Below are 14,796 nucleotides of genomic sequence, written 5' to 3' on the forward strand. Positions count from 1 at the left end.
GTGAGGACCGGAGCCGGAGCTGTCAGTGGGGGAAGATACAGGATGGCAGTCTTCTTGTAGGGGGTGTGGAGTGGCACCTGTCTGGTGTGTGGGGTCCTCCCTGAGGGTATGCTAAGGTTATGGAGAAGCTTTAATAACAGTTGAAAGAATAGAGTTGTGTTGGCTAGTCTTTGTCAACTTGACACAAGCTACCATCACCAGGGAAGAGGGAGCCTAGTTCAGAGAATGTCCCCACCAGACTGGCCTGTGTACGATGTTTACTTGATTGGTGACTGATGTGGGAGGGGCTAGCACACTGGACAGTGCCACCTCTAGAATGGTGGTCCTGGGTGTTATTAGAAAGCAGGCTGAGTTCAAGGCCAGCCTGGTCTACAGGGTAAGTTCCAGGACAGCCAGTGCTACACAGAGAGCCCTGTCAAATAAAAAGTAAAGGAGAGAAAAAGAGAAAGCAGACCACCAAGCCATGGACAACAAGTCAGTAAGCGGCATCCTCTGTGGCCTCTGCATCAGTTCCTGTTGAGTTCCACCCGTGTGCACCTCTCTGGTAGCTTTTAGGAAGTTGCTTTCTACTTCTGTTTGCTGATTTCGGCAAATGATACACATGCGTTATCTGTGTCAGTGGCTCTACAGAGTACATTAACTTACAGTTACAGCTATGCATTTAGCTGCTATTGTAAACGTTGATTGCACAGGAAATCCCAGGCAAGTAAGGGTGATTGTTAAATTTTTCCCTATAAGGCAGGTTAAACAAACAGTTTTAGTGCACTGTAGGCTCTCAGTCTTAAGTGACTTCAAGGTATATTATTAACTCTGGCTGTGAGGTCCAGAAAAAGTACCAGTCTCTAGGAATGTAAGAGATATTTTCAGAATATTGCATCACCAGTCTTTAAAAGCAGTACCACATGGATGACATGGCCAAGTTCAGCTACCAGCTTGGGATGGAGTCTTCGCCACTTCGACTACAATTGGAGCAGCTTTTCTGTGCTTTCGGGGGTCAGAAAACTCCACAGATTGGAGTGGTGGTCTCCCCAAGGGTCCTCTTCCTCTGTCTGAGGCAGAGACGGTCATTTCTCTATAATATTCCTAATATCCCATCTTAGGGCTTTATTGTTGTAAAGAGACACATGACCCCAGGAACTCTTTCTTTTCTTTATTAAAAAAGCCGCACGTTTATTTCGCTTTCTGACTCTGCGCTTGTGCCTTCAACACTTTCACAACATTTTTCTGCTCCTCAATAAGGAAAGCCCGCTTGATCCCGTCACGGACACACTTGGCAAAAATATGGAAGGCTTCATGAATTTGCGTGTCATCCTTGTGCAGGGGCCATGCTAATCTTCTCTGTATCGTTCCAATTTTAGTATATGTGCTGCCGAAGCGAGCACCCCAGGAACTCTTATAAAGGAAAACAGTTAATTGGGGCTGGCTTACAGTTCAGAGATTTAGTCCATTGTCATCATGCTGGGAAGCATGGTGGCATGCAGGCAGATATGGTTCAGTAATGGCCACACTTAGATTCAACGCCATGTTGTCTTGTAATTTCCTGTGCAAAAGGAATTAGGCCATTCCTCTCTAACGTGGCCTCACACAGATTATCAGAGTATGGACAGAGTGGTCAGATTCTTTACCAAGATATCATACCAATAGCTGCCAGCCCAATTGCCAATAGAGTTCTTGTCACACCTCCCCCCCGCAAGTCACAAGCTGAGTCTCTACTGTCTCCATTTTTCTCAACACTTCTGTCTTCTAGGCTCCTAAAACTGTTGGGGTCTTCATGCAGTATTCAACCACTTATCTAGTCCAAAGTTCCGAAGTCTTCTACATTCCTGCAAACAAAACAAAACAAAACAAAAACCCAAACAACAAAACCAAGCAGCCGTGATCAGGTTCTTCATAGCAATAAGACGATGTCAACTGAGCTCGGTAACCTGACATCGTGCATTGTGATGATGCAATGGAGCTTTATCATACACAATAGAATATTTCAGTTCCTCATTTCAATTCTGTGATGTCATGGAGAATTGTCATGTACAAGAGGAGCACTGTGATATTAATATTTGGCATTATGTCGCACCACCAATGGAGAGTTGTGATGCCAGAGTTCAGCATATTACAGTGGGACATTGCAACCGTGGAAAATCTGCCAACACAATGGAAAACTGTCCTGTCACAATACAACACTGTGATGTTATAATTCAACATTGTGATGTCACAATGAGTCTTTGTGATGTCACAGTACATCATGGTGGTGTCACAATCCAGAATTTTGTTATAGTTCAGTATTGTCATGACAAAAACAGAACATTGTGATTGCACAATCCAGCTTTATTCGGGAAACATAAACTGTGGCAATGGCACAATGGGATGTTGTAATGTCACAATCTAGCAACACCGTGACGTCACATTCCGATGTTTTTTCCCGGCCAAATGGAGCAGCGTGAAGCCACAGTCCAGAATGCTGCCGCTGCAGCTCAGCATTGCTGTCTGTCATAAGGTGACCAGCATGTCACAGCAGAGACCTTCATCATCATCACATCACAGAACAGCGCTGTGATAGCCCAAGGTGGAAGAGGAAGAGAAAGGCAAAGAGGCAGCTTGGCTGTGAACACAGATTCATGTTGGAAACTTGAGATGGGTTCTCATCAGGTGTGAGGGCACACATTTCTCTTTCAGGCTGGGTTTTTTTTTTATCAGGGCTGGGGAGTGAACTGGTCAAAGGGAGTGGGGCAGTGTTAATAATTGAATAGGATGCGCAGGAATGGTATTAGTGGTGTTGAATTAAGGAAGTTGGCTTTGGGAAGCTGAAATGGTTAGCCACTGTAAAGGGTATAATGGAGTTTACAGGAGACAGGGTGCTATACTGGCTGGAGTGGGAGTGCCCCTAAGTTGTGTTCCTGTTCTTTCACAAGTGAGCTATATGATGGCACAGAGGGCATTTTCATGGAGCAGTGAGGCATTGTGATCAAATACAGCATTGTGAGGTTTACAGTTGGGCGTTGTGTCATCAAAATCCATGATGGCACAGGATAGCATTGTCAAGCCTCGGTCCAGCACTGTGTCATGAAATTCCAGCATTGTCCTGGCACCCAGAGTGCGTGGCACAGTATAGCATTGTCAAGCCACAGTTTGGCACTATGTTACACAATTGATTATTGCAGGGTCAAAGTTCAGCATTGTGATGTCATCATGGAGCACTGGGCAGTTCGACACTACCCTGGAGGACCATGACATCTCATGGAGTGTTGTTGCATCCCAGGTGTGAACTGAGATGACCCAGGTCGGCATGTAAAACATCTTGACGCTGCAGTTTAGGACCCTGAGGCCACAGTGTAGCACTGCAGTGGCTCTAGAGATTGTAGTGATGGAAGAGTCAAACATCTGGAACACATGTCATCACTGTGATAGCAAGCCGGAGCCTTGTGATGGGACCTGTGACCTACAGGTGGTGCAGTGGAGCACGGTGACGACACAGATTGCAGCACGGATGCCACAATTCTGGCTTGTGAAGACGTAATAATATTATAGTGTAATGTCAAATCTCAGCCCTGGGGCAGAACAAGTTTACAGTGTTATGTCACTGTTAAGTGCTAGCACAAAGGAGCATCGATATGGAATAATTTAGCAAAAGATGACGTAATGAAACATTATGATGTCATAATTATGCATTATTACAGCAAAAGGGAGTACTGTGATGGCCAAAGAATACTGTCGTGGCATAATAGGACTTTATTAGAGACACTGCAGCTAAGTGATGTCAAAATTCATCACTGTGACATCATAAACAACATTGTGGTGACAAAATAGAGCACTGCAGTAACACACTCGGTCACCAGAGGGTCACAGCATGCCTCGTTACCCTTGCTGTGATGAAACTTTGAGCAGAGCAACTTAGGGAGCAAAGAGTTTATTTTGCTTATGCATCCACAACACCGTTCATCATCAGAAGAAGACAGGGCAGCAATTGAAATGGGGCAGGAAACAGGAGGCCGGAGCTGATGCAGGGGCAGTTTCTCAATTGAGGCCCCCCCTCTCTGATGATGATAGCTTGTGTCAGTTGACATAAAACTACTACCAGTGCCTGCAATAGTGTACTGTCACAATGGTGTATTGTGATGTCACTGTGGAGCATTGACAGAGCGCACCATAATGACGGCCTGATGGAGCTTTGTGGAATAAAGTAGCTTTTGACATGTGACCATTGCGCTGGTTAGTTTTCTATCAACTTGATACAGACTAGGGTCACTGGAAAGGCGGGAGCCTCAGTTGAGAAAATACCTCGATAAGATTGGACTTATAGGCAGGACTGTAGGGCATTTTCTTAATTAGTGATTGAGAGAGGAGGGGCCATCCCATTGTGGGTGGGCCCATCCTGGGCTGGTGGTTCTGGGTTCTATAAGAAAGCAGTCAGAGCAAGCCGTGAGGAGCAAGCCAGAAAGCAACATCCCTCCATCATCTCTGCATCAGCTCCTGCCTCCAGGTTCCTGCCCTGTTTAAGCTCCTGTCCTGACTTCCTTCAGTGATAAACAGTGATATAGATTTGTAAGCCTTTCCTCCTCAAGTTGCTTTTGGTCATGGTATTTAATCACAGCAGTAGAAACCCTAACCTAAGACAAGTTGGTACAGGGATAGTGGGATATTGTTGCGACAGACCTGGCCATGTTGTTTTGGAGAGGACTGTGCAAGAACTTTGGAACTTTGGGCTAGAAAAGTCATCGAGTGTTCAGTAGTGAGATGTTCTGTAGGATCCTGGAAGATGAGAAGGTTGAGAGCCGCACAGAGGCTGGAGGCCTGGCTTGTGAAGTGTCAGAGGGGAGCTAAGTCCTACTGGGCCATTTATGTGCAGGACCTGTGGTTCTGGTCAGCTGGAGCTGAAGAATCAGCCGTGATAGATGAAGACCAGAACCACTAAATGAAAACGTTTGTTATTCTGGGGTAATTGATGCTGGTTAGCTGGAGCTGAGAAATTAGCTGTGGTTAAGAAGAGACCAGAATCACTGAGGTGACATCTTCTAGGAAGTGTTTCCTGAGAGTCAACACCCAGAAGCTGTGTTCCAGAGGCAGCCAAGTTTGTACCTCACGCTGGCAGATGGACTTGGTAGTGTAAGGGTCACCCAGGTGGTACTGGGTTAAAGGCATGAAGGGGCCGTGGAAAGCAATTGAGGATTGGTGCTAGGAGGGACCAGAGAAGGCCATTGGTGACCGTGCAGCTTCAGTGGTAGTTGGAGGCCCAGGACTGAGGGGGTCATGCAGAGAGTTTGGTAACAGGAAGAGAGCCTGGGAGAGGCTATTGGTCAAAGTGAAGCCCAGTTGCATCAACAGACCCCAGCATTTTGGAGACACCAGAACCATGGGGCGACCAGGAACAGCAGCAGGTGTGGAGTGGAGCCTGCCGGAGCCTAGAAGACAAGCTGGGGGTGCTGCAGAGGGCAGAGACAGAGAAGTGACCCATGCCCCTTGGAGGAGCCCAGAAGATGGGGACTGAACCCCAGACAATTGGACATTAAGCTATTTAAAGTTTTAGAATTTGATTTTGCTTTGTTCAGATTGTGACGATGCCCTGGATCTTCCCTCTTGAAGTAAGAAAGTATTTTTGATTTGACAGGACCCTAAAGTTGAAGGACTTTGAATTTTAAAAGGCTATGGATTTTAAAGAATGGCTTTAATTTTTTCCCCAGATAGGGTTTCTCTGTGTAGTGTTGAGTGTCCTGAAACTCAGACCTGAAAGATAAATGGGAGGAAGACAGGAGCAGGCCCAGGAAGAGGAGAGCTTGGATCAGTCATTGGGGAAGAGGTGGGGAGTCTGAGAAGATTTAGTTCTGGAAGGAGGGAGGAGGGGCTGGTGAAAGATATGAGTATGGAGATGGTTAGAGAACTTGTCTGAGATGCAGGGCAGACGGACAGGAAGAAGCCCAAGCCTTTGACAACAGAAATAGCATTGAGAAATAGAAATAATTCCACTGTTCAGAATGATATTCAGGCTGCCCTGTAATCAGCATGCTTTTTGTTGTTGCTGTTTTTATGATAAGGTCTCACTGAGCAGCAGTGGCACACACCTTTAACCCCAGCACTGGGAAGGCAGAAACAGGCAGATCTCTGAGTCTGAGGCCAGCCTGTACTACAGAGAGAGTTTCAGGATAGCCAGGGCTACACAGAGAATCCCTGTCTTGACGCCCTCCCCACACATACTAAAAAAAAAAGGCTAGACAAGATCTCACCAAGTTTCTCAGGCTGACCTTGAATCCAAGATCCTGCCACTGTCACTTTTCAGTCACTTTTCAAGCAACTGAAATTAGAGAAAGATCATTTTGACGGCAACCTTTGCTTTTATCATTCAGATGAAATACATTGATTACATAAATGACTAATCTTAAATGGTAGGTTGTGATCCCGTAACCTTGAATTCAGAATGTTGGGATTAAAGGCCCATGCAACCACCTATGCTGGCTGAGACTGGCTTTTTTAAACAGACAAATTTTTAGGCTTTTGAATTCTTAAGGACTGTAGAACTTACACAATTTGGAATATAATACATTGCGATGCTCTTAATTAATGTGAGGTCTTGGGAATGAATAAAGAAGGGAAAGGCTGTGGCTTAATAGTGGTGTTTGTATGTCAGTTGACAAGGGGCCAGTTTGACACAAGATAGCCTTATTAGAGAGGAGGGAACCTCAAATGAGAAAAATGTCTTCATAAGGTCCAGCTGTAGGGCATTTTCTTAATTAATGACCAATGTGGGAGGGCCCAGCCTGTTGTGGACAGGACCACACCTGGGAAGGGGTCCTGGGTGCTATAAGAAAGGCTGAGCAAGCCAGGGGTGCAAGCTAATAAACAACACTCCTCCATGACTTGTGTATCAGTGCCTGCCCCAAGGTCCCTGCCATCTTTGAGTTCCTGTCCTGACTCCCTTCCATGACGAAGAGTGATTTGGAAGTGTAAGCCAAACAAATGCTTTCCTCGTCAGCTTACTTTTGGTCATGGTGTTTCATCACAGCAATAGTAACCTGGACTAAGAAAGCCATTCATCTTTTCTGACATGAGAACTGGTCATTAGGATATTACAGCAGGCACCAGGATAACAAACTAGAGAACTGTGGTATCGCAATGAAAACTGGGATGTCAGAATTTAGGATATCTGCTATCACAGAGGCAATTTGAGAACATGATTGGGCTTGTGATGTCACACTGATATTCTGGTGTCATCACAGAGAATAGTAATGTCAAAATGGGATTATGTCACAAAAGAACACCTGGTTATACTACATTGTGTTGGCATAATGAAGTATTATGATGTCACAGTAGTGTATTGTGATATCATAGTGGTACATGGTGATGTCACAAATAGTACATTGTGATATAACAATGGAGCACTGTGATGACACAATGGATACTTGAGGTATAACAATGGAATACTGTGATGTACTAATGGAGCACTGTGATATAACAATGGAACATTGTGATTGAAAAGGATTAGTATGATGTAGCAATGGTGCATTGTTGTATAACAATGAAGCACTGTGATGTAACAATGGAGCATCATGTTATAACAATGTATCACTGTGATGTAACAATGAAGAATTGTGATGTAACATTGGATCATTGTGATGTAACAATGGAATATTGTGGTAGAACAGTACAGCACTGACTGTGATTTAACAATAGAGTACTTGTTACAACAATTGATCACTGTAATGTAACAATGGAGCATTGGTATGGTCACGGATCACTGTGATATAACAGTGTAGAATAATGTGATGTAGCAATGGAATACTGTGATGTAACAATAAAGCATTGTGGTATAATCATCAATCACTGTGATGTACCAATGGGGCATTGTTATTTAACAATGGAGCAATGTGATGTAACAACGGATCACTGTGATGTAACAATGGTGTAGTGATATAACAATGTATCACTGCCATGTAACAATCTCTAATGTAACAATGGAGCATTATTGTATAACATGGAGCACTATGATTTAACAATGGAGTTAATCATGTAACAATGGATCAATAAGGTATAAGAATGGATCACTATGATGGAACGAACAATGGTGTATTGTGGTACAACAATGTAGTACTTCGATGTAACAATGGAGACTGTGATATTAAAATGGAGCATTATTGTGGAAAAATGGAGTATTGTGGTTTAACAATAGATCACTATGATGTAACAATGTATTATAGTGTGATGTAATAATAGAGCATTGTGATGGAACAATGGAACATTGGAATACAACAGTGGAACACTGATATAATAGAGCACTGTGATGTAACAATGGATCACTGTGATGTAACAAAAAACACTATGATGTTACAATGGGGCATTGTTTTATAACAATAGAGCACCATGATGTAACAATGGAGTATTGTGATATAACAATGGATCACTGTGATGTAAAAACAGACCATTGATATAACAATGGAACTCTGTGATGTAACGATGAAGCCTGTGATATAACAATGGTGCATTGTGGTATAACAATGGGTCTTTGTGATGTAACAATGGATCACTGATGTAGCAATGGAGCATTGTTCTGAAACAATAGAGCTTTAGCTTAACAATGTTTCAGGGTGATGTAACCATGGATCGTTGTGAGGTAACAATGTAGCACTGTTATATAACAATCAAGCCCTCTGATGTAACAATGGAGCATTGTGATGTAGGAAATGAGGACTGTGATGTAACAATGGAGCATTATGACAACAATGCAGCACTGTGAGGTAACAATGGAGCATTGTGGCATAACAATGGATCACTGTGATATAACAGTGTAGCATTTTCTTGTAATAATGGAGCACTGTGATGTAACAATATAGTCTTATGATATAACATTGGACCACTGTGATATAAAATTCAAAAACTGTGATGTAACAATGTAGCAGTGTGATGTAACAATGGAGCATTGTGACATAAAAATGGATCACTGCAATTTAGCAATAAAGCATTGGGTATACCAATGGATCACTGTGATGTAATAATGGAGCATTGTAATCTAAAATTAAGCACTGTGATAAACCAACAGAGCATTTTGTTTATTTGCTCTTAAATAATACAATTAATTATTCCGATAATCAATTGTAATCCATAAGAATGAATCCCTGTGATATAAAAATGGAGCCATGTGGTATAGCAATGGAGCATTGTTAAGTAACAATGGAGTACTGTGATGTTACAATGGANATGGATCATTCTGATGTAACAATGGAGCATTGTGACCTACAAATGGATTACTGTGATGTAACAATGAACCACTGTGGTATTAGAATACATCCCTGTGATGTAACAATGAAGAATTGTGATGTAACAATGGATCATTGTGATGTAACAATGGAATATTGTGGTAGAACAGTACAGCACTGACTGTGATTTAACAATAAAGTAATTGTTACAACAATTGATCACTGTAATGTAACAATGGAGCATTGGTATGATCACAGATCACTGTTATATAACAATGTAGAATAATGTGATGTAGCAATGGAACACTGTGATGTAACAATAAAGCATTGTGATATAATCATCAATCACTGTGATGTACCAATGGGGCATTGTTATTTAACAATGGAGCAATGTGATATAATAATGCAGGTCTGAGATGTAACAAGTGAGCACTGTGATATAACAATGGATCACTGTGATGTAACAATGGATCACTGTGAAGTAACAATGGAGTATTGTGATAAAACAATAAAGCACTGTGATTAAATAATGGAGAATTTGGGTATTACAATGCATCATTCTGATGTAACAATGGAACACTGTGGTATAATAATGGATCACTGTGATGTAACAATGGAGAATGGTGTGATGTAACAATGCATCACAGTGATGTAAACATGTAGCATTGTGATTCAACAACGGAGCCCTGTGATGTAACAGTGGAGCATTGTGCTATAACAACAAAGCATTGTTATGCATTAATGGATTATTGTGGTATAACAATGTATCACTGTGATGTAACAATGACATAAAAATGGATCACTATGACATAACACTGGAACACTGTGATGTAACAATGGAGCACTCTGATATAACAGTGGATTATTGTGATATAACAATTGAGCATTGTGATATAATTATGAAGGATTATAATATAACAATGTGGTACTGTGATATAATAATGGAGCACAATGATGTAATACTGTGGTATAATAATGGATCACTGTAATGTAACAATGGTGCACTGTGATGGTACAATGGAGGATTGCGTTATAACAATGGATCACTGTGATGTATATATGGAGCATTGTGGTATGATCATAGATCACTGTGATATAACAATGTAGAATAATGTGATGGAACAATGGAACAGGGTGATATAACAATGGAGCATTGTGATATAATAATTGATCACTATAATGTAACAACGGTGCACTGTCATGGAACAATGGAGTATTGTGGTATAACAATGGATGACTGTGATGCAACAAGGGAGCTTTGTGGTATAATCATAGATCACTGTGATGTAACAATGTAGATTAGAGTGATGTAACAATGGAGCATTGTTGCTTAACAATGCATAACTGTGATGTAACAAATGATCACAGTGGTAAAACAATGGAGTACTGTAATATAACAATGGATCACTTTGATGTAACAATGGAGCATTGTTCCAACAAGGGATCACTGTGATGTAACAATAATTACTGTGACATAACAATGAAACACTGTGATTTAACAATTGAGCATGGCGATGTAACAATGGATTACAGTGATGTAACAATGTTGCATTGTGATGTTACAATGAATCATTGTGATGGAACAATGGAACACTGTGATGGAAAATGGAGCACTATGATGTAATAGTAGATTACTGTGATATAACAACATAGCATTGTGATATAATTATGGAGCATTGTATAAAACAATGGAGCTCCATTTTTACACTGTGATGTAAAAATGAAGCACCATGACTTAACAATGATTCACTGTGTTATAATAATGGATTACTGTGATGTACCAATGGAGCATTTTGAAATAATAATGGAATACTGAGATGTAACAATATAGTATTGTGATGGAACAGTGGTGCACTGTGAGGTAACAATGGAGGGTTGTGTTGTAACAATGGATAACAGTGATATAACAATGGATAACAGTGATATAACAATGGAGCATTGTGGTATAACAATGGAGCACTTTGATGTAACAAAGGATCACTGTGATGGAACAATATGGCAAAATAATGGAGCATTGTGAAGAAACAAAGGAGAACTATGATACAAAAATGGACAGTGATGTAATAATGGATCACTGTGATGTAACAATGGAGCACTGTGAGATGACAATGGATCACTGAGATGTGACATATGAGCATTGTAATGTAACAGTGCATTAGTGAGATGTAACAATGGAGGATTGTGAAATAATTATGGAGCCTTGTGATGTAACAATGGAGCACTGTGATATAAAAAGGATCACTGTAAGATAATTGATTACTGTGATGTAACAATGGAGCATTTTTGAATAATAATGGATCACTGTGATGTACCAATAGAACATTGTGATATAATAATGAATCACTGTGATGTAACAATGGAAAATTGTGATGTAACAATGGACTACTGTGATAGAACAATGGAGGATGTTGTTATAACAATAATTCACTGTGGAACACTGAGATGTAAAAATGGAGCACTGTGATGTAATATGGAGCATTGTGATATAATAATGGAGCAATGTGATGTAACAATGGATCCTGTGATATAACAATGGCTCACTGTGATGTAGCAATAAAGCACTGTTCAGAAACAATGGAGCATTGTGATTTAACAATGTTTAACTATGATAAACAATGGAGCACTGTGATGTAACAAAAGAACATTTTGCTATAACAGTGTATCACTGTGATATAACAATGGAGCTTTGTGATATAAGAAATGAGGACTGTGAGGTAACAATGGAGCATTTTGATGTAACAATGACTCACTGTGATGTAGCAATGGAGCACTGTGATGTAACAGGGGAATACTGTCGTGTAACAATGGAGCAACGTGATATAACAATGGGGCACTGTGATGTAACATAAGAGCATCACTGTGATATAACAATGGAACTTTGTGATGTAAGAAATGAGGACTGATGTAAAAATATAGCATTGTGATATAACAATGCAGCACTGTGAGGTAACAATGTAGCATTGTGATGGAACACTGTAATGGAACAATGAGCATTGTTTTATAATAATGGGTCACTGTGATGTAATAAATTAGAACAATGGAGAACTGTGATGTAACATTGGAACACTGTGATATAACAATGGAGCATTGTGATGTAACAATGGACCATGGTGATATGATAATGGATCACTGTGAAGTATCAATGGAACATTATGATGTAACAATAGGAACATTTTGTTATTACAATGGATCATTCTGATGTAACAATGGAGCACTGTGACCTACAAATGGATTACTGTGATGTAACAATGGACCACTGTGGTATAAGAATGCATCCCTGTGATGTAACAATGGAGCATTGTGGTATAACAATGGAACATTGTGATTTAACAATGGAGCACTGTGATGTCACAATGTGCACTGTGACATAACAATGGATTATTGTCATATAACAATGAAACACTGTGATGTAACAGTGAAATAATGTGATATAACAATAGAGCACTATGATATAAAAATGGAGCCCTGTGATGTAACAACAGATCTCTGTGATGTAACAAAAAAGCAGTGTGATATAACAGAGGATTACTGTGATGTAACAATTGAGCATTGTGATATAATTATGGAGGATTTTGATATAACAGTGTAGCACAGTGACATAACAATGGATCACTGTGATGTAACAATGGAGCACTCTGATGTAACAGTGTGATGTAACAATTGAGCATTGTGATATAGATATAATAATGTAGCACTGATATAACAATGGAGCACTGTGATGTAATATTGGAACATTGTGGTATAATAATGGATCACTGTAATTTAACAATGGTGCACTGTAATGGTACAATGGAAGATTGTGTTATAACAATGGATCACTGTGATGTATAGATGGAGCACTATGGTATGGTCATATATCACTATGATATAACAATGTAGAATAATGTGATGTAACAGTGTGATGTAACAATTGAGCACTGTAATGTTCCAATGGAGTATTGTGATATAATAATTGATCACTATAATGTAACAATGGTGCACTGTGATGGAACAATGGAGCATTGTGATGTAACAATGGACCATGGTGGTATGATAATGGATCACTGTGAAGTATCAATGGAAACATTTTGTTATTACAATGGATCATTCTGATGTAACAATGGAGCATTGTGACCTACAAATGGATTACTGTGATGTAACAATGAACCACTGTGGTATTAGAATACATCCCTGTGATGTAACAATGAAGAATTGTGATGTAACAATGGATCATTGTGATGTAACAATGGAATATTGTGGTAGAACAGTACAGCACTGACTGTGATTTAACAATAAAGTAATTGTTACAACAATTGATCACTGTAATGTAACAATGGAGCATTGGTATGATCACAGATCACTGTTATATAACAATGTAGAATAATGTGATGTAGCAATGGAACACTGTGATGTAACAATAAAGCATTGTGATATAATCATCAATCACTGTGATGTACCAATGGGGCATTGTTATTTAACAATGGAGCAATGTGATATAATAATGCAGGTCTGAGATGTAACAAGTGAGCACTGTGATATAACAATGGATCACTGTGATGTAACAATGGATCACTGTGATGTAACAATGGTGTAGTGATATAACAATGTATCACTGCCATGTAACAATCTCTAATGTAACAATGGAGCATTATTGTATAACATGGAGCACTATGATTTAACAATGGAGTTAATCATGTAACAATGGATCAATAAGGTATAAGAATGGATCACTATGATGGAACGAACAATGGTGTATTGTGGTACAACAATGTAGTACTTAGATGTAACAATGGAGACTGTGATATTAAAATGGAGCATTATTGTGGAAAAATGGAGTATTGTGGTTTAACAATAGATCACTATGATGTAACAATGTATTATAGTGTGATGTAATAATAGAGCATTGTGATGGAACAATGGAGCATTGGAATACAACAATGGAGCACTGTGATATAACAATAGAGCACTGTAATGTAACAATGGATTACTGTGATGTAACAAAGGAACACTGTGATATCACAATGGAGTATTTTATAACAATACTCCACTATGATGTAACAATGGTGTATTGTGATATAACAATGGATCACTGTGATTTAACAATGGAGCATTGTGGTAAAATAATGGAGCACTGTAAAATAACAATGGAGTATTGTGGTATAACAAGGGATTAGTATGATGTAACAATGGTGCATTGTTGTATAACGATGGAGCACAGTGATGTAACAATGGAGCACTATGATGTAAAAATGGGCCATTGTGATATAACAATGGAACTCTGTGTTGCCTGTGATATAACAATGGTCTTTGTGATGTAACAACGGATCACTGATGTAGCAATGGAGCACTGTTCTGAAACAATAGAGCTTTGGCTTAACAATGTTTCAGTGTGATGTAACCATGGATCGTTGTGAGGTAACAATGTAGCACTGTTATATAACAATCAAGCCCTCTGATGTAACAATGTTCTGGAACATTGTGATGTAGGAAATGAGGACTGTGATGTAACAATGGAGCATTATGACAACAATGCAGCACTGTGAGGTAACAATGGAGCATTGTGGCATAACAATGGATCACTGTGATATAACAGTGTAGCATTTTCTTGTAATAATGGAGCACTGTGATGTAACAATATAGT

General features: G+C 40.0%; 1 non-coding gene across 1 annotated transcript; it reads right to left on the reverse strand.

Moving 5' to 3' along the window:
* Positions 1–1,275: 1,275 nt before the first annotated feature.
* On the reverse strand, positions 1,276–1,382 carry LOC126504374 (U6 spliceosomal RNA). The gene has a single exon (XR_007592572.1). It is a non-coding gene; the product is annotated as a U6 spliceosomal RNA (small nuclear RNA).
* Positions 1,383–14,796: the final 13,414 nt, after the last annotated feature.

Source organism: Alexandromys fortis, unplaced genomic scaffold (genome assembly GCF_014885135.2).
Source record: "Alexandromys fortis isolate MF-2015 unplaced genomic scaffold, M_Fortis_MF-2015_v1.1 scaffold_56, whole genome shotgun sequence".
NCBI lineage: Eukaryota > Metazoa > Chordata > Mammalia > Rodentia > Cricetidae > Alexandromys > Alexandromys fortis.